At 50.1% G+C, this 19,537-nt stretch overlaps 2 pseudogenes; both read right to left on the bottom strand.

Annotated features, from left to right (window-relative positions):
* The window catches only part of LOC140596145 (olfactory receptor 3A1-like), a 31,138-nt pseudogene extending 27,240 nt beyond the window's left edge, over positions 1-3,898 (bottom strand).
* A 3,027-nt stretch (positions 3,899-6,925) lies between these two features.
* Positions 6,926-8,750, bottom strand: LOC112912305 (NEDD8-activating enzyme E1 regulatory subunit pseudogene; annotated as a pseudogene).
* Positions 8,751-19,537: the final 10,787 nt, after the last annotated feature.

Below are 19,537 nucleotides of genomic sequence, written 5' to 3' on the forward strand. Positions count from 1 at the left end.
CATTTTTATCCTGATTAAGTCCCAATAGTTAATTTTCGCTTTTCTTTCCCTTGCCTTAATAGATGTGTCTGGCAAGAAGTTGCTGTGGCCGAGGTCAGAGAGGTTGCTGCCTGTGTTCTCCTCTAGCATTTTGGTGGACACCTGTCTCACACGTAGATCTTTCATCTGTTTTCGGTTTATCCTTGTGTGTGGTGTAAGAGAATGGTCCACTTTCATTCCTCGGCATGTGGGTGTCCAATTTTCCCAACACCATTTAGTGAAGAGACTGGCTTTTTCCCGGTGGATAGTCTTTCCTGCTTTGTCAAAGATGAGTTGACCATAGAGTTGAGAGTCCATTTCTGCATTCTCTACTCTGTTCCATGGACCTATGTGTGTCTGTTTTTGTGCCAGCACCACACTGCCTTGATGATCACAGCTTTGTCATACAGCTTGAAGTCAAGGCATTGTGATGCCCCAGCTTTGGTTTTCTTTTTCAACATTCCCTCAGCTATTCGGGGTCTCTTCTGGTTCCGTACAAATCTTAGGATTATGTGTTCCACTCTGTGAAGAAAATGCATAGTATTTTGATAGGAATTGCGTCGAATGTGTAAGTTACTTTGGGTAGCATAGACATTTTCAATATTAATTCTTCCAAACCATGAGCATGGAATGTTATCCCTTCTCTTTGTCTTCCACAATTTCCTTCAGAAGTGTTCTGTAGCTACTGGAATACAGATCATTTACCTCTTTGGTGAGGTTTATTCTTTGGTATCTTACGGTTTTTGGTGCAATTGTAAATGGGATCAATTCCTTAATTTCTCTTTCTTCAGTCTCATTGTTAGTGTATAGAAATGCCACTTATTTCCGGGCATTGATTTAGTATCCTGCCACATTGCTGAATTGCTGTATGAGTTCTAGCAATGTCGAGATGGAGTCTTTTGGGTTTACTATGACCACTATCATGTCATCTGCGAAGAGGGAGACTTTGACTTCTTCTTTGCCAATTTGAATGCCTTTTATTTCTTTTTGTTTTCTGATTGCTGAGCTTAGGGCTTCTACTACTATGTTGAACAACAGTGGTGAGTGTGGGCATCCCTGTCCTGTGCCTGACTTTCAGGGGAAAGCTCTCAGTGTTTCCCTGTTGAGAATTATATTCATTGTGGGCTTTTCATAGATGGCTTTTATGATATTGAGGTGTGTTCCCTCTCACCCTACACTGTGAAGAGTTTTAATTAGGAAAGGATGCTGTACTTTGTCAAATGCTTTCTCTGCATCAATTGAGAGGATCATATGGCTCTTGTTTTTTTATTAATGGAATCTATTACATTGATTAATTTATGAATGTTGAACCACCCTTGCATCCCAGGGGTAAATCCCACTTGGTCTTCAACCCCGATTTTCAACATTGTACTAGAAGGTCCATACAGAGCAGTCAGGCAAGAAGAAGAGATAAAAGACACCCACATTGAACAGGAAAAAGCATAACTATCTGTATTTGCTGAGGACACGATCTTATATAGAAATACCCCCAAGGAATCCACAGAAAACTGCTAGAGCCAATAAATGAATTATGTAAAGTTTTAGGTTACAAGATCAACATGCAAAAATCAGTTGTTTTCCTGTACACTAGCAATGAGTAATTTGAACATGAAATTAAAACAGCAATTCCACTTACAATAGTCTCAAAAAGAATAAAATACTTATAAATTTAACCAAGAAGAATATACATCAAAACTACAAAACATTGATGAAAGACATTAAAGATGACCTAAGTAAGTGGAAAACATCCCGTAGGCTGCTGATCCATCTTGAGTCAATTTCTGGAACGTTGACTATATTGGACCCCTTCCCTCATGCAGAGGGCAGCAAGTCTTCGTCTCTGAAATGCAGGCTTTTTCGATATCTGTACCTGCCCTCCGTCCTGGCAGGGTTTGGCCAGCAGTACCATCCGTGGACATACGAAAGTCTCATTCAGCATCGCAATGTCCACACAAAGGCTCTGCTGAACTGGGTTTGTGGCCATTCCCTGGCCATTGGGGCTACCTGTGCTCTGGAACCAATAAGCTAGAGGAGGTTATTGTGCTGGTCAGGGAGAGGTGTCCTGATGATCCAGAGGGCAGAGAATGGCTGCTCTATATTGGGGTTGGGGAGAAGTGTGCCAGAGACCCAGACAATTTGAGGGCCACCCTCCTAGTAATGCCATGCAGGAAGGTCAGATTTAATGGAAGATGACAGCAAGTCCTTATGGACAGAGCCAGAAAGGCTCAGCACCCTTAATGATGGGGGCAGGGGTCACCTCATCCTCATCAGCTGGGAAGTCGGCTGAGGGCAAAGGGAACAGAGAGGGAATGGATGCAGATGAAAGAAATGAAAAAGGCCAACTTGGGCCTGTGTCTAACGTAGAGATACTCATGCCTATTTTATGTCTTTGTCATTTTACACATGTTTTAATTTGTATTAGCCAATTTTCTCCTCAATCCACATTCCCCCTACTATTTTATTCCAGTTAAGTCGGTGGAAGTGAACCTTATAATGTAGCCCATAGCTTCCAGGACATCCACATGATTTTACAAACAGACTAGAGATGCAACAAACATCACCCTGAGATGGATGGGTTTGGAGTCTCTGCTGCTGTGGAGGGAGTGAGTGTCCTTTTATTTGTTTAAGGGACAGTCGCATTATGGTGGGCAGGAGACCGTTGTTGCTATTATTGCCCGAACACTTACATGAGGGATTAATGTATGTAAAGCACTAGAAAGAGTGGAACGTACTAAATGTTAGCCCTTAGGCCATCTTATGAGATGAGTATGAGAGTATGTGAGAAAAGTACATTTGGACGCCAAGCAGCACAGGGAAGGTCAGTGGTGGAGTCTGTGGCTTGGCTCCACACCACCCACTGGAACCTCCCTCTGGTGACCTTGTCTTGTACAATTGCTCTTACCTATGTCAGTGTAACCTGATTAGAAATTTCTGGGGAAAGCATGTATGTAGACATCCTCCTGGGTTCTGAGAGGAGATAAGCACAGGAGAGACAGCAATCGCCTGGGTCCCCACAGGCCAGCAACGCAGCCAGCCAGTGAGGCCCGGACAGCAAGTTGGGGAGCCGGGGTGGCCCCACACTGGCAAGGGGCAGCTGCCGCCTGGGCCTCTCCCCCCGTGGGAGGGAAGGCTCCCGGACTTGAGCGTGCAGGGGTCTAGGCGATCCAGCCACAGGTGGGGATCCGGCGGCCTGGGATCGAGGACCCGCGCCCTGCTCGGGCCCTGGGCCCCCTCCCGTTGCTGCAGTGGTCCCTGGCAGGGGCGCCCCTCCTCCCCCCACACCCCCACTGCGGCCATCCCCCCCAGCCCTGCCAGCCTCTGGCTGTACCTTTCCCGTCGACTTGACCCCCTTCCAGACACAGAAGTAGACCAGCACCCAGCAGGCCAGCAGACACAGCGTCACCTCCCAGTTGAGGGCCCCCGGCACCTCCAAGCTCCCAGAGAGCCGCAAGACTTTGTTCCTGGGGGAGGGATTGCCCATGAGTGTGTGTGGGCAGCGGGCAGAGCGGCTGGGGGCGGCCTCGGGGGCGGTGCGCCCTGTCCAGTCTCCCACCCTTCAGCCTCCCTCCCTACAGTCGGCCTGGGCCCTGCCTATGCTTGGGGCCCGGAGGTGCTGCAGGGTGTGAGCCTGAAGCCTGAGTGGCCCGGGCCCGAGGCCTTAGGGCTGGGAGCCTGACCCCGCAGCACCCACAGCACCCACAGCGTGCCCACGAGCCACCCCCTCCCAGGCTGGCGGGCATGATGGAGTGACAATGCCTGGGACTGAGACATGAAGGAGGCAGGTCTACCGATTCCCGGTCCTCTTTGGGCTGTGCTGGGGGCTCCCCGAAGACAGGCCGGGCCCCAGCGCACGCAGCCTCCGGGCATATGTAGAGCCCATGGTGGGGACAGGCAGGGCCTGTTGGGGGGACCTGCCCGACCGCCTCTCGAAGCTCGAGGACCCTGATCAGGTGATCAGCGGGCTGGGGACACACGGGGCGGCGGCTCAGGTGCGGGCCGGGCCGGGAGGCAGTCACGTGCCAGGGGCCTCTAACCGGGATGCTCAGGGGGGAGGTAAGGGCTGTAGGGCTGGGGAGGTAAAGGAAACCCTTGGAGCCATGCAGGACACAGACTGAGGCCCAGGTGGCATGGCCAGCAGTGTAGGGGTCAGGGTGGCCCGCATGACCCTGGGGGTGTAGGTGGTCACGGAGGCACAGGTGGCCCGGGGGGAACAGGAGGTACCGGGGGTGCAGGTGGCCCTGGAGGCACGGGTGGCCCCGGGGGTGCAGGTGGTGTCGGAGTCTCAAGTGGCCCGGAAGGCACAGGTGGCCCCGATGGAGGTGGTGAGGGAGAGGCGAGTGCTGTAGCCATCGCAGCGCCGCAGGTGATGCAGGCAGCACAGGCTGCTGCCTGGGCGGAGACGCCCTGCCGGGACCTGGGTCACCTGCTGTGGCAGGGCCAGGGGCTCCCGCCAGTTGATGCCCAATGCACCGAGCCCAATGCACTCTGCACCGAGGCTGGGTACCCAGCCAGGGAGCCAAGAAGCCAGCCGCTCCAGCTGTGTCCTGTCTGAGGGGTAGCTGGGGGCCAGGGGATGAGACCTGGGGAGGCCCTGGGACAGAGAGGTTAGGGGGCCAGACTTGGGGTGCAGATGAAGGAGGGGAGAGGGAGTATGGGCGGCCTGGAGGGGCCGACCTGGGGTAGGGGGGCGGCGGAGGGTGGCAGAGACAGTGGGAGAGAGTGTCTGACGCCCAGCAGCAGGGAGCAGGCCTGGGGCACTGAGGCCTGAGAGTGGCCAGAGGGGAGCAGGCCCTGGAGCCATCAGGAGGCCTGATGCGCAGACGAGATTGGTATGGGGGGGGCCTGACCGAATGTCCACCAGCTTCCTCACGGTGCCTTTCCCGTCTCCCTTGGAGGCAGAGGTGGCCCCCAGGCCCTGGCGCACAAGTCCAGCCCCAACAAGGGCCCCTTGGAAAGGAGTTTGTAGTATCCGGCACCATCGTCACTGTGTTGGTTCCCAGAGGTGCCGGGGTGCTGGTGGGGGAGCAAGGGGGCTGGGGACAGTCCCTGTTGTGCCGAGGGATTGGAGACTCCCACAGGGTCGGTGCCAGGAGGTACACGTGGCACACGGGCTGGGCCCCACGTGTCGGGGCAGACACACATAGGGGCAGGAGGACCCCATTTCATCTGATCTGCTTGCTCGGTCCCTCGCATGAGGCCGACTGGGGGCCGAGGACCCTGGCCACCTGCACATGGGCATGGCCTCTGTCGTGAGCAGCTTTCCCTGCTGGTGTGCACCAGGCAGCCCGTCGGCCCCACTTTGTCCATAAGTGGAAGCCAGGAAAGGGGGCTCCCACCGACCTAGTGCCCCTCCTGGGCAGTGCATCCTTCCCCAGGGACTGAGTCCTATGCCAGTGGCCCCTGGAGTGTGGCCCTGAGGGCTCGTCCTGGGCACTGGGCCCTGTGGGCCCCGTTGGTTCCCCGGGGTTGGAGGGCAGGGGCTGCTTGCTGTTTGTTTCCTCGGGAGCCATGCGGGGAGGGGCAGAGGGGGAGAGACTCTCAAGCAGGCCCCTCGCGCCACACGGAGCCCCCCACGGGCTCGACCTCGCAGCTCTGAGGTCATGCCCTGAGCCAAAAGCGGGAGTCGCGCGTCACCGACTGAGTCACCCAGGCCCCCGAGGACGAGGGCGGTTCCCAGGGTCTGTCACCACACAAAATAAAACTTAGTCGCCTCGGACTTTATGTTCAGCTACTGCGTCTCCACGTTCTCTCTGCCCTGCCCGTGCGGGCGGAGGCCCGGGGCGCACACACCCCAGGAGCCGCGCCGGGCGGGTGCAGACGGGCCCCGACGGGAGGAGCCGCACGGTGTCCTGTCGCTGGGCCCCCACTCCCCAGCCTAGGGCACAGGGTCGGCCTTCAGGGTCCCCTTCTGGTGGAGGCGCCGGCCGCCAAGGCTGAGGTCCCACCCGGAAGCTCGCCGCTCCATGCTTTCTGAATTCTTTTCGTTGAACACCCGAGGTCGTCCTCTTCCTGAAGACCCTTCAGCGGTGGGACATGGGACGCACAAAAGAAGGACTCGGCTGTGACTGCTGGGCGCTTAGGCTGTTCTCCACCGAAGGCAGGATCCCGGGGAATTCGGGGCCAGCCTCGCCCGAACCAAGCCGGATCCACCAGGTGCAGTCGCTGAGTCCAGAATGTACTTTTCTGGGTCGTTTTCAAGGCCGTGGGTCTAGGGTCCCCGCTTGCCGCCCAGAAAGCAGCCCCCCCCCCCACCGGAATTCTAGTTTCCTCGCCTCCTTGAGCCAGCAGGTGTGACTCCTGCCAAGATAGAAGACTGGGTTTGCAGAGGAAGCTCCAAGGGCCCCAAAACACTGGGGCTGGAATGTGGCACTTACTGACCTTGTTTGAGGTCTCTGAAGACCATCGGGAGGGGGGGCGCTGCAGAGGGCGGGCTGGTGTAGACGGAGGGGAGGCTGGGGCCAGAAAGGCGAGTTCCAGAGCACCAGAGGCTGGGCCCTGCCCTGCCTGAAGACAGAAAGGGCGCCACACCTTTATGGGACACAGACCCAGGAAATCCCCCTGTGGCGAAGGCCACAAACGTGGATGTTCTCATTCTTTGGTTTCTTGCTTTTTTTTTTTTTTAAAGATTTTATTTATTTATTCATTAGAGACACACACACATAGAGCACACATGGAGAGGCAGAGACACAGGCAGAGAGAGAAGGAGGCTCCATGCAGGGAGCCCGACGTGGGGCTCAATCTCGGGTCTCCAGGATCACGCCCTGGGCTGAAGGTGGCGCTAAACCTCTAGGCCACCGGGACTGCCCGGTTTCTTGGGTTACTTTTTCTTTCTTTCTTTCCCCACATGCAGTAAGAATGTCTCCCCTATTATTGGACTGAGGAACCAGGGTCTGATCCATTTTTTTTTTTTTTACAAATGAGAAAAATGTTTATTAAGGAAACAAGTTAACAGTTCTCCCTTACTAGAAGTTTACAGACTAGAGCACAAACTGAAGGCAAGTACAGTTTAAATCATTAACACACTACATGGGGTGCTTATTCTATAACTGGAAAGTTGCTGAAGTTTGTGACATGCCACTATAAATGTAAGTATTATTAAAAATTACAAATTGTTTGGTGATTATTTTGATAACCTCCTGAGCAGCAGCTCCCCCTAAGAATGCAGCAATGGTGTGTGGCTCAGCAGCTCCATATCGGCAAAATTCACGGACATAATCATCTTTCACCATTACAGATAATCCATATTCCTGAAGGAAGCCAGTGAGACAAGACTTCAGCTTTCCTATATCTTCTTCAACTTGGTAGTTAGATACTCCTGGATATCTACCATGTTGTTTATGAAATCTATCAACAGCCCATAACATTAAATATAATACTATTTCATTATCTGGATTGTCCACGCTGGAAATTATTTCATCCTTGTTAATTGTATTCAAGCCACATTCTTCAGCTAAGGATCGACATCTTACCACTCGAAGAAATGCAGAATTGGTGCAGAGTAATTTTAATTCTTTCTCTGAAATGGACTCTGGTGCCTGGCCAATAGACTGCAACAATTTGGCAACATGATTACCCACAGCAGCAGCATCTTTCTTTGCTTTTTCATGGTAAACATTTTGCAGCTTTATATATTTGCTTGAATCTGCAATCATATCAGGAATTGTGCCTCGAACAGGTAAATTTCCTTGACCCTCTTTGGCCACAAATTCCTTTAAGGCACGAGCTAAAATCCAAAATGATGGAGTCTGTTTGGTGATATTTATGCAGTGATCATCATTAAATATATCTTCAATACTGCTTGGGATCTGAGTTGTATTTAGGGCTGTGTTCACATTTTTAATAGCTTCCTCAAAATTCTCTTCATCTTCCGGAGCCCCATTTTCATTCTTTAGAATTCCTTGTCTAATCAAATCTCTGAAGTCTTCTTTTTCCTTATATGTTTTAGGTATTCGTCCATTTGTCTCACTATCCCACTGTGCTAAATATTTGGCTATGATCACAATCCATGGAGTATGGCTATGATCCTTTTTTTCCATACGATCCAAATCATAAGACTGAAAATGTTCTCTCAGTTCAGGAAATGGCTTATCCAGTCGTAGATCCTCTAATGCATTATCTGGATGAGATTCTATTACTGGGTGTTCTTTTATAATGATCCTCCTATAACCAACTAGTCCATATGTCCTACAGATCAGAAGAGGTATTTGTGAATTCCAGAGGACATCCGCTAAACGTAGTAATGTACTTTCAGGAAGCTGAGTTGCAACCACAATGGTAAACCTACAGAAAAATGAAGAAGGATCATTGTCTAGAAGGTTTTCTGGACTCTCTTCCACAAAATTCCCAGAGACATCGTTATTTAATTCTTGTAAGAATTCCATGGCAGCTTGAGCTCGGTTCTTCCCGATGCTGCTTCTTTGAAGGAAAAAATTATTTCCAGCATCTTCTCCGCTGACCTGATTTCCATCAATAATTGTAAATGAACCAATACCTGGTAGTACCAAGTTTTTAAGAATTTCAGTTCCTGTCGCTGTTGCATTTATTAGGCAAACATGAGCAGATTCTAAAGCCTCTTGCCCATGATCACCCTGCAACCTGTTTCTTCTTCTTTTTTTAACGTGGCTCAGCTGCTGGTCGTACTTCTGCTCCTTGAGCAGCTTCCCCGGTTGCGCCATGGCCGCACCCGCCGCGCGAACAGCCGAGCCGCGCCGAGCGCCGCCGCCACCTCCACGAGCGCGCAGGCGCCGGGTCTGATCCATTATTGAACCCCCTGCCATGACCTGACAACTTGGCCTCCTTCACCTCAAGGGAGACATGGGCCTGTTTCCTTGCTAAGGGATCGGCTCCCTGCCGGTCAAGGCACATTATGGTAGAAAAGGAGAAAAATGAGTCTTTTGTGTGTAAGACTCCAAAGGAGGAGGGGAGGGACAGCACGGGGCAGATGCAGGAGAGGGACAAGAGGAAGGGCCACCCGTTTCCAGATACTGTTTCCAAGATTGGCCCAGAAGCGGGCCGTTGGGTGGACATGGAGAAGCTCATGGCTTCCACGGTATTCTCAGCGGCTGCACCACCTTCCGCAGAAGGTACGTCCCACGGCTGTGCTAACTGGTCTCCTGTAGGTCGGCCTCCCTCTAGGTTGTTTCTAATGTTTCAGTATCATAAACTCTGCTGGGAGAAATGAATCACCGGGACATTTGTTGCTGTGTAACGTGTTACGTACAGTAGATGTTCAGAAGGGGATGTGTTAGGTCAGGGAATAAGCCCTTTTCTTTTCTTTTCTCCCTCTCCTTCTTCTCTTCTTAAGTAAGGTCCACACCCAATATCAGACTAATCCTCGAGGTCAAGACTTGCGCACTCTACTGCCAGACCAGAGCCAGCCAGGCACCTCGGGGGAAGGCCCTGCGAAAGCGTTTCACGCGTATTACCAAACGGTCCTTCCAAAAGGTCGCACCAATTTGACTGCAACCAACTGTGTAGGCAAATGTCCACCTTCTGACCTCCCCCCTCCCTGTATTTGTCAGCTCAGGCCACCATGAAAAAAGACCACACGCCAAGTGCCTTAAACAACAGAAATGTATTTTCCCTCAATTCTGGAGACTCAAAGTCCAAGAGCAAGGTGCCAGCACCATTGCTTTCTGGGGAGGCCTCATACTTGAGGGTGTGGAGAGAGAGGAATCAAGCTCTCTGGTGCCTGTTCCTCTTCTTACAAGGACATGCATCCTTTTGGAGTAGGGGCCCACAATTAGGACTACAATGAACCCTAATGACCTCCTTAAAGTCCCTATCTCCATCCAGATGCAGGCCCATTAGAGGTTAGGATTTCAACACAGGGCTTTGTGGAGGCAGGGAGATACAGCTCAGCCCATAACCCACCCCAAACAGGACATTTTCAGTCTTTTAAATCATTGCCCATATGCTCCCTGAAATAACACCTCAATATCGTTTCACTTTCTTTTGATCTTTAACGAGACTTGCAACCAGTCCTATGATGTTGAGGCAGTGGAATCTCCTCTTCTGAGAACCGTCCATTCATATCATTTACCTGTGTTTCTTAATTCAAATAGGCACATTTTACTTATTGATCCGTGAATGCTCTTTACATATTAAAGATACCAAATCTTGTCATCATTTGAAAACACTTTCCTTCCTCATTGCTTCCCTGCATCCTTGTTCACTTCTTTTCTACACAAAGGGTCTTTAAAATTTTGAGATGTATTTCAGTGGGAGACTTTATCCATTTTGATTTCTGTAGTTTGTGTCCAATGGAAAGCCTTACCTACCGTAAAATTGTAAAATTTGTCATCCGTAATGTCTTTTGGTACTTTAAAATGTTAATACAGTAGAAATGTATTTTGGTATGAAAAATGCCATTGGTCTAACGTTGTCTCCTCCCCTGCCCAAGGTTAGTCTGGTGTCTCAACATCATTTATCACATAATCCATAAATCCCTACTGAATTGAAATGTCATCTTCACCAAAGTCTATCCCACATCTGACTTTATTCTTGCACACTTATTTCTCTGGCCAGTTCATGTCGATTGCTCTGCAATGGCCTCCCTGAGGAAATGGCCTGAAGGATACAGTAGATAAAATTGGGATTGGTATGGGAGAAGAGAGAGAGAAAGAGACGGAGGAAGACACAAAGACAGAGAGATTTGATCGGCTCAGCTTGGATTGCCTTGGCAAGGGTACAGGGACATACTTGAGGACAAGAAGGGGATGAGAGAGAAAATGTTGGGGCATCAGTGGGTAGATTAGAGGCCTGTTGCATTGGGGAACAGCATTTGGGTTTTTCCTTTACTTCTTTTTTCTTAATAAAAAGCCTTTATTAAAAAAAAAGCCTTTATTAATAATGCTGTTAAGAATAATTTGTTGCAATAGATTGCATACACACAGATATGGGTAAAGATACACAGTCCTAGTTTTAGTGGTGATAGAGTTTTCAGGTTATTGAGCTCCTAATTTTGTAAGGACTGTAAATTCCTCCATGGCATATTTATCCAGATTTCTGTGACGAGAGCATATTACCTGGTTGGGGGATGAGGGAACATTCCTCTGCTATACAGTAACGTGAAAGATATGAGGAGAAAGGACAAGATACGGGGGCTGCAAAGTTGATGTCCAAAATCAAACGCAGGACCCATGTTCTCATGGGAAGGGAGGGTTTATCAGCCAGGACACAAGCAGTGTTCTAAGGCACCAAGCCAGAGATGTGACTGGAGGAAAAGATGTAAAACTAAGAGTCAGGAGCCAGAGTGACACCAAGCTTGAAAGCGTCCATAAGGAGCCTCTGAGTGGCTCAGTTGAGTAAGTATCTGACTCTTGGTTTTGGCTCAGGTCATGGTTTTGGGGATGTGGGATCGAGCCCCACAGGGGGTTCGGCATTCAGCAGTGGGTCTGCTTGAAGATGCTCTCCTTCTCCCCCCCCTCAAGCCAATACATAAATCTTTTTAAAGAGAAAGTGTATGTAACGATCAATGGTGAATTTATTGGGATTATTCAAGTCAGAAGAGAAAGAAAGCTGGTCTTGAACTTGCCTTTTACAGAAAAATAAATTTCCAAAAGGATCAACGCTGAAGTAGGAAAAAAAAAATGAAAGCATACAACTGAATTGGAAATATGAAACCATTAAAGTCAAAGGAGAAAGCCCTGACGAAGAAATGTATGCAGGATACAAAATCCAGAAGCCACGTGTGAACAAAAATGAACCACTGTCTGCATCCCAGGAAGTGTCAAGTGATTTGTAGTAGAGACAACATAATAGCATCCAACTGGGACTCAGGTGAGCAAAGCATTCATGAGTCAAATAGTAAAACAAAGCAGGATGCAAAATCCAGAAGCAAAAATCGAATAAACAACAAAAACCACCAATGTCTAATTACACAAAGGTGCTGAGCTCCATTACGGAAGAAAACATGATAAGTTAGATAAAAGGACAAGCAACAAGTCAGGAAAACATCAGTAACCCAAATGGTAGACTAAGGCTAATGCCTTTAAAATGCAAATATCTCCTAGAAATAAAGACTTAAGAAGACAAAGAGCCCAGCAGGAAGGTCTACAATGGCTGGAACCAGGAATCCAGGGGAAAAGAATCAGCAGCAGCCAATTTGGGGCACAGTATTGCTGCGGGTGGGGGAGTCTGCCTTGTGTGTACGGGCGTCTCGGTTCTCGGATCCCCCACGAAAGAGTGACATGAGGACCCTCGCTCACAGAAAGCCAGCCAGAAGGAAGGTGACAGCACAAAGGAGCTTATTAAGGACAGCACAGTCTCAAGGCAAGAGAGGAGGCAGGCCCCTAGCCAGTAACTACACCCGGGGTGCGGGGGCTTTCTTTGTATGTTTGCAGAGGTCATGGGTCATGGCTGGCGGAGGGGTTTCTGACCAAGGTTGTGTCCCATCACCTAAGGGGCTCCTACCGGTTGGGGTGGGGATGAAACCCAGTGTACATCTGTGATAATGAAGCCATCAGTGACCCTGGGGCTGAGGTGGAAGAGGAGAGCACGCGGCCTGCACTTGTGGAGCCTGGTCTGTCAGCAGCCCTCCCTCTCACCCCTGCTCCCTCTTCCCCCTTCTCCTTCCTTCCTCCTTCTCCACCCCGGAAGCCCTGAGGCCAAGACCTTCAAAGCCACAATCAGGATGCTTTGCCCTCAGCCTTCTAAGGTGTCCCCTACTGTCACTACCCCTGCCTGCAGCTCAGGTCTAACCTGCCTACTTTATCAGTAGGATCCTATTGATGTAAAAAGAGCCACGGGTGCAGGTCACTATATCCTGGGGAAACATCTGCAAGAACGCACAAAAGTGTTCATTATGGTTACCACAGACCCTGAGGTGATGAGGCATTTTTACTCTCTAACAACAAGCCTTGGCGTAAGGCATGAATGATTTTACAGTGAGTGTGTATCCTAGTGGGCAAAACTGCAACATGTCTAAGCACCGGGAAGGGTGAACACCCTGTGATTCGGGTTTTGCTGTCCTCCCTGGAACTCTGCACGCTCATACCTTCGTAGTTCCCAAAGAAGCCTGGAAGCTCCCAGCAGGATATTCCCAGGGTTCTCTCTGGGTGGTGAGACCCCAGAGGGCAGGTTCCGGGTGTCACTTTATAATTTTCCGGAAGTGCACAGTTCAGCCAATGACTGTGTTTCGCCTACGTAAATAGGAAACAACGTGTTAGGATGAAACATCACGACAGAAATGCGCGTTGTGCGCTGCAGGGGGGGAGACGCGGCCCACAGAGAGGACTCAGTGCATGGGTGGGCCACATGCCAGTCCAGACTCGTGCGTGACTGGAGTGACCCCAAGGCGTCAGGCCACCCAGTCTCACCCAAGAAGAAGGAAGGCTGCAGGCTGGCGAGCCGCGTACCAGGAGGCGCACTCTGGCCCGTGGGCCCTGAACGAGGCCCTGTTCACCTCCTTGTCCCGCATGCTGTAGACAACGGCGTGGGCACGTGACTGAGCACCACTCAGGGCACAGAGAGCACCGGCCCCACGGGCGGGCATGCAGAGCTGGGGAGGATGCAGCAGAGGAGCCAAGAGACGGAGGCAACATCACCAGGGTGACGCAAGCAGCCAGGTAGAAAGGGCCTCCTTCGGCCCCCAGCGCAGCGAATCCTGACGACGCATCCACAACGTGGGCATAAGGTCACAAAGAGGGCCCGGGGCACGATGGCCACTGCAGAACTGAAGAAGAACAAGGCAAGCTCGGTGGCCTTGTGTGCAGGAGCTAGAGAGCTTGGTCGGTGGGGGGAGGTCCCATAGACGTGGGCGAGGAGTTGAGGTCCGTGGAGCTGGAGTAGAGCGGCCAGGGTGCTGTGGGTGAGCGCTGGCCAAGGCGAGCAGGCAGGCGGTGGCGGCCAGCCCCGTGTGGGTTCCGTGGCCCATGAGGTGTCGGTAGTGCACTGGCTGGCAGAGGACCGTAGAGCAGTGCGCAGGAGGCACTCCCAGGGGCCAGGACGCGGAGGAAGAACATCTGGGTGAGGCAAGGTCCGTGGGGCACAGGCCACACTGCCGCCAGCAGGCGTGCCAGCACCGAGGCACTATGTTGGAGATATAGGCAACGTCTAGCAGCGACAGGTTGGCTAAGAAGAAGTACATGGGTGGGTGGAGTTGGGAGTCCAGGACAGTAAGGCTGACGATGCCCAGGTGCCCAACCACAGCCACGATGTAGACCAGCAGAAAGATCTCAAACAGCAAGGGCCTCAACTCTGTGCCAGCCAGCCCTTCCAGAAGAAACCGGGACCCTACAGTCTCATTCCCCATCTGCATGGAGCCATGCACGGAAACTGTAGAGTCCGACTCAGAGTCACATGAGGATCAAAGTTCCGAGATTCCAATTCACAAGAGGGAGTGGGGACGAGGGAAGGTCCAGAGACAAAGAAGACAGGTTCCAAGCTTAGGACAATGAGACTTGGAATGGAAGGACTGAGGTTAGGCTCGGAAGGCCAGTAGTGAGGTGGAGGCCAGGGGAGCAAGAACGGCAAACCCACACCCAGAGAGGTGCGTGACCTGGAAAGCCGTGGTGCACCCACCTCCCGTGAGGGTGTCAGTCAATCACTCAGAAACGTCTACGTGTATTTTTTAAAGATTTATTTATTTATTTATTCATGATAGACATAGAGAGAGAGAGGTGCAATCATATTGGAAAACAGTTCTTCGGTTTCTAATAAAGGTAAATTCACACTCACCACAGGGAAGAGTAGCTCACGGACAAAAGACTGCCTCACCAACAAACGGTGTTGGGAGACCAGGACAGCCACATGCAGAAGAATGAATCTGGACCATTCTCTTACACCAGACACAAAAATGGACTCAGAATGGAGAAAAGACCTAAATGTGAGACAGGAATCCACCACAATCCTAGTGGAGGACACAGTCAGCGACATCTGTGACCTTGGCCACAGCTACTTCTTGCTAGACACGTCTCCAGAGGCAAGGGAGACAACAGCAGAGGTGAACTGCTGGGGCTTCATCGGGATAAAAAGCTTCTGCACAGCAAAGGAAACAGCCCACAAAACTGAAAGGCAACCATCAGAACGGGAGAAGATGTTTGCCAATGTCTTAGCAGATAAAGGGCTAGTCTCCAAGATCTATAAAGAACTTCTGGAACTCGACACCCACAGAACACATAATCCAATTGAGACATGGGCAGAAGACATGAGCAGACGTTTCTTCAAAGAAGACCTACACATGGTCCGCAGACACATGAAAGAATGCTGCACCTCACTCGGCGTCAGGGAACTACAAGCCAAAGGCACGACGAGACACCACCTCACAGTGGTCAGAAGGGCTAAAATTAATGAGTCAGGAAACAAGCATGTGGAGGGAGGCAGACCCTCTTACCCTGTTGATGGGAAAGCAGCTGGTGCAGCCACTCTGGAAAACAGTGGGGGGGGTCCTCAAAAGGTAACACATAGAGCTACCCTATGACCCACGAATTGCACCACTCGGTACTTGCCCCAAAGATACAAACATAGTGATGCGAAGGGACACCTGTACCCCAATGTTTATAGCAGCAGTGTCCTCAAGAGCCAAGCTGTGGGGGCAGCCCAGATATCTATTGACAGACAAATGGACAATATATATGCATTATATATAGAGAGAGACGCACAGGCACACACCATGGATGACTACTCGGCCATCAAAAAATGAAATCTTGCCTTTGCCATTTGCAGCAACATGGATGGACCTAGAGGGTATGATGCTAAGCAAAATAAGTCAGAGAAAGACAATTATCATATGATCTCACTCGTACGGGGAACTTAAGACACAACACAGAGGATCATAGGGGAGGGGAGGGAACCGATAAAACAAGATGAAATCTCCCCCTGCCTATGTCCCTGTGCCCTCTCTGTGTCTCTCATGAATACACATATAGAATCTTAAAAAAAAAAAAAAAAGGTTTATTGGGCCCTGACATAGGACATCCCATGGATACTATCAACTACCTTGCTTGATGTCTTTATGACACTAAATTCAAAATCTAAACTTTAGATGTGTGTGTACTGCACATTGTTTCCAGTACAAGTATGTTGGATGTGCATTTGCTGGGCCACACACCAATTCTCAAGAAATCTGAAAGTTAAGAAGCCAAATTTCACCGAGTATGCCTCTGACCAGCCGTACCTTGTTCTTCATTTTCGAGGAAAAACTTTCCACTTTTCACTGTTGAGTATGATATTAGCTGTGGGGTTTGCTTTTCATATCGAGGAATGCTAATTCTATCCCCCATTTATTGAAGGTTTTTGCTATGAAAATATGTTGTCAAAAAAAAAAAAAGAAAATATGTTGTCTTTTCTCGAATGCTGCTTCTGCATCTATGGATCATATGATTTTTATCTTTCACTCAAACAGGTGATGTTTCACATTTCTAGATGAGCGTGTGTGGAAACATCCTGCTCACCTTGGCCAGCGCTCACCCACAGCACCCTGGCCGCCCTGCTCCAGCTCTGTGGGCCTTGCCTCCTCACCCACTTCTTCCGGGACCTCCCCCCGCCAACCAAGCTCTCTCACTTCCACACGCCGGCCTGAGGTGCCCTGTTATTCTTCAGTTTTGCGGTGGCCGTCGCGCTCCGGGCCGTGGTTGTGCCATGGAAGCATTTCCGTCGTGGTGTTTCATCCTAACACGTTGTTTCTTATTTACGGAGATGAAACACGGTCATTGGCTGAGCTGTGCACTTGCAGAAACTTATAAAGTGACACCGGGAACATGCCCTCTGGGGTCTCACCACCCAGAGAGAACCCTGGGAACATCTTGCTGGGAGCTTCCAGGCTTCATTTGGAACTACGAAGGTATGAGCGTGCAGAGTTCCAGGGAGGACAGCAAAACCTTAATCACAGGGTGTTCACGCTTCCCGGTGCTTAGACATGTCGCAGTTTTGCCCACTAGGATACACACTCACTATAAAATCATTCATGCCTTACACCAAGGCTTGTTGTTAGAGAGTAAAAATGCCTCATCACCTCAGGGTCTGTGGTAACCACGAGGAACAGTTCCATGTGCATTTTTGCTGGATTTCCCCAGGATATAGTGACCTGCATCTGTGACTCTTTTTTACATCAATAGGATTGTACTGATAAAGAAGGCAGGTTAGACCTGAGCTGAAGGCAGGGGAGGTGACAATAGGGGACAAATTAGAAAGCTGAGTGCAGGTGTCATGGTGTTTCTTTTTTTTTTTAATTTTCATTTTATTTTATGTATTTATGATAGGTACACGGTGAGAGAGAGAGAGGCAGAGACACAGGCCGAGGGAGAAGCAGGCTCCATGCACCGGGAGCCCGATGTGGGATTCAATCCCAGGTCTCCAGGATCGCGCCCTGGGCCAAAGGCAGGTGCTAAACCGCCGCGCCATCCAGGGATCCCTGTCCTGGCGTTTCTTTGCATGTGTGTCCTTGGAGTAAATCCCCAGCAGTGCAATTGCTGGGTCGTAGGGCAGGTCTATTTTTAACTCTTTGAGGATCCTCCACAAGTTTCCCAGAGTGGCTGCACCAGGTCACATTCCCACCAACAGTGCAAGAGGGTTCCCTTTTCTCCGCATCCTCTCCAACATGTGTGGTTTCCTGCCTTGTTAATTTTCCCCATTCTCACTGGTGTGAGGTGGGATCTCATTGTGATTTTGATTTCTATTTCCCTGATGGCAAATGATGCGGAGCATTTTCTCATGTGCATGTTGGCCATGGCCATGTCTTCCTCTGTGAGATTTCTCTTCATGTCTTTTGCCCATTTCATGATTGGATTGTTTGTTTCTTTGGTGTTGAGTTTAATCAGTTCTTTATAGATCTTGGAAACTAGCCCTTTATCTGCTACGTCATTTGCAAATATCTTCTCCCATTCTGTAGGTTGTCTTGTAGTTGTGTTGACTGTATCCTTTGCTGTGCAAAAGCTTCTTATCTTGATGAAGTCCCAATAGTTCATTTTTGGTTTTGTTTCTTTTGCCTTCCTGGATGTATCTTGCAAGAAGTTGCTGTGGCCAAGTTCAAAAAGGGCGTTGCCTGTGTTCTCCTCTAGGATTTGGATGGAATCTTGTCTCACATTTAGATCTCTCATCCATTTTGAGTTTATCTTTGTGTCTGGTGCAAGAGAGTGGTCCAGTTTCATTCTTCTGCATTTGGATGTCCAATTTTCCCAGCACCATTTACTGAAGAGACTGTCTTTCTTCCAGTGGATAGTCTTTCCTCCTTTGTCGAATACTAGTTGACCATAACGTTGAGGGTCCACTTCTGGGTTCTCTATTCTGTTCCATTGATCTATGTGTCTGTTTTTGTGCCAGGAACACACTGTCTTGGTGACCACAGCTTTGTAGTACAACCTGAAATCTGGCATTGTGATGGCCCCAGCTATGGTTTTCTTTTTTAAAATTCCCCTGGCTATTCGGGGTCTTTTCTGATTCCACACAAATCTTAAAATAATATGTTCTAACTCTGTGAAGAAAGTCCATATGGTATTTTGATAGGGATTGCAGCGCGCGCCCCACGCTCCGGGAGCAGCTGAGATGGGCTCGGGCAGAGGAAGAGGCTCCTCGCGGAGGGGGCTGCGCGGCTCTGGGAGCAGCTCGGAGGGGCTCGGGCGGTGGCTCCGCGGAGGGGGCTGCGGGGCGGGAGCGCGAATCCAACAGCGCAGGCCCCGGAGCACAGGGCGCCGGGACACAGCCCAGGATCCGGCCTCCCCCGGGACAGGCAGAGGCCGGGAGGGCCCAGGACAGCGAGGACGCTCCTGCCCCGAGCTGAGCACATCAGCGGCCCCGCCCCGGAGCCTCCAGGCCCTGCAGACGGAGAGCCCTGGAGCTACTGCGGGGGCTGACTCCAGGGCTCCAGAGCTGGCCCCGCCACTGTGGCTGTTCCTCCTGGGGCCTCACGGGGTGAACAACCCCCACTGAGCCCTGCACCAGGCAGGGGCAGAGCAGCTCCCCCAAGTGCTAACACCTGAAAATCAGCACAGCAGGCCCCTCCCCCAGAAGACCAGCTAGACGGACAGGGGAAAAGCAAGTTATTGACCAAGCAGCACTGGAAAGTTCCAGGGGAAGTCAAGGGACTTACAGTATATAGAATCAGAAGATACTCCCCCTTGTGTTTTGTTTTCTGTTTGTTCCCCCCCCTTTTTTCTTTTCTTCTCTTTTTTCTTCTTCTTTTTTTTCCTTTTTTTTTTCTCTTTTTCTTATTTTCTTTCTCTTCTCTCTTTTCTCCTTTTCCCAATACAACTTGTTTTTGGCCACTCTGCACTGAGCAAAATGACTAAAAGAAAAAAGTCACCTCAAAAGAAAGAATCAGAAACAGTCCTCTGTCCCACAGACTTACATAACTTGCATTACAATTCAATGTCAGAAAGCCAATTCAGAAGCACAATTATGAAGCTACTGGAGGCTCTAGAAAAAAGCATAAAGGACTCAAGAGACTTCATGACTGCAAAATTTAGATCTAATCAGGTAGAAATTAAAAATCAATTACATGCGATGCAATCCAAACTAGAGGTCTTTTTTTTTTTTTTAATTTTTTTTTAATTTTTTTTTTATTTATTTATGATAGTCACAG

The sequence above is a fragment of the Vulpes vulpes genome, chromosome X, assembly GCF_048418805.1.
Source record: "Vulpes vulpes isolate BD-2025 chromosome X, VulVul3, whole genome shotgun sequence".
Classification (NCBI taxonomy): domain Eukaryota; kingdom Metazoa; phylum Chordata; class Mammalia; order Carnivora; family Canidae; genus Vulpes; species Vulpes vulpes.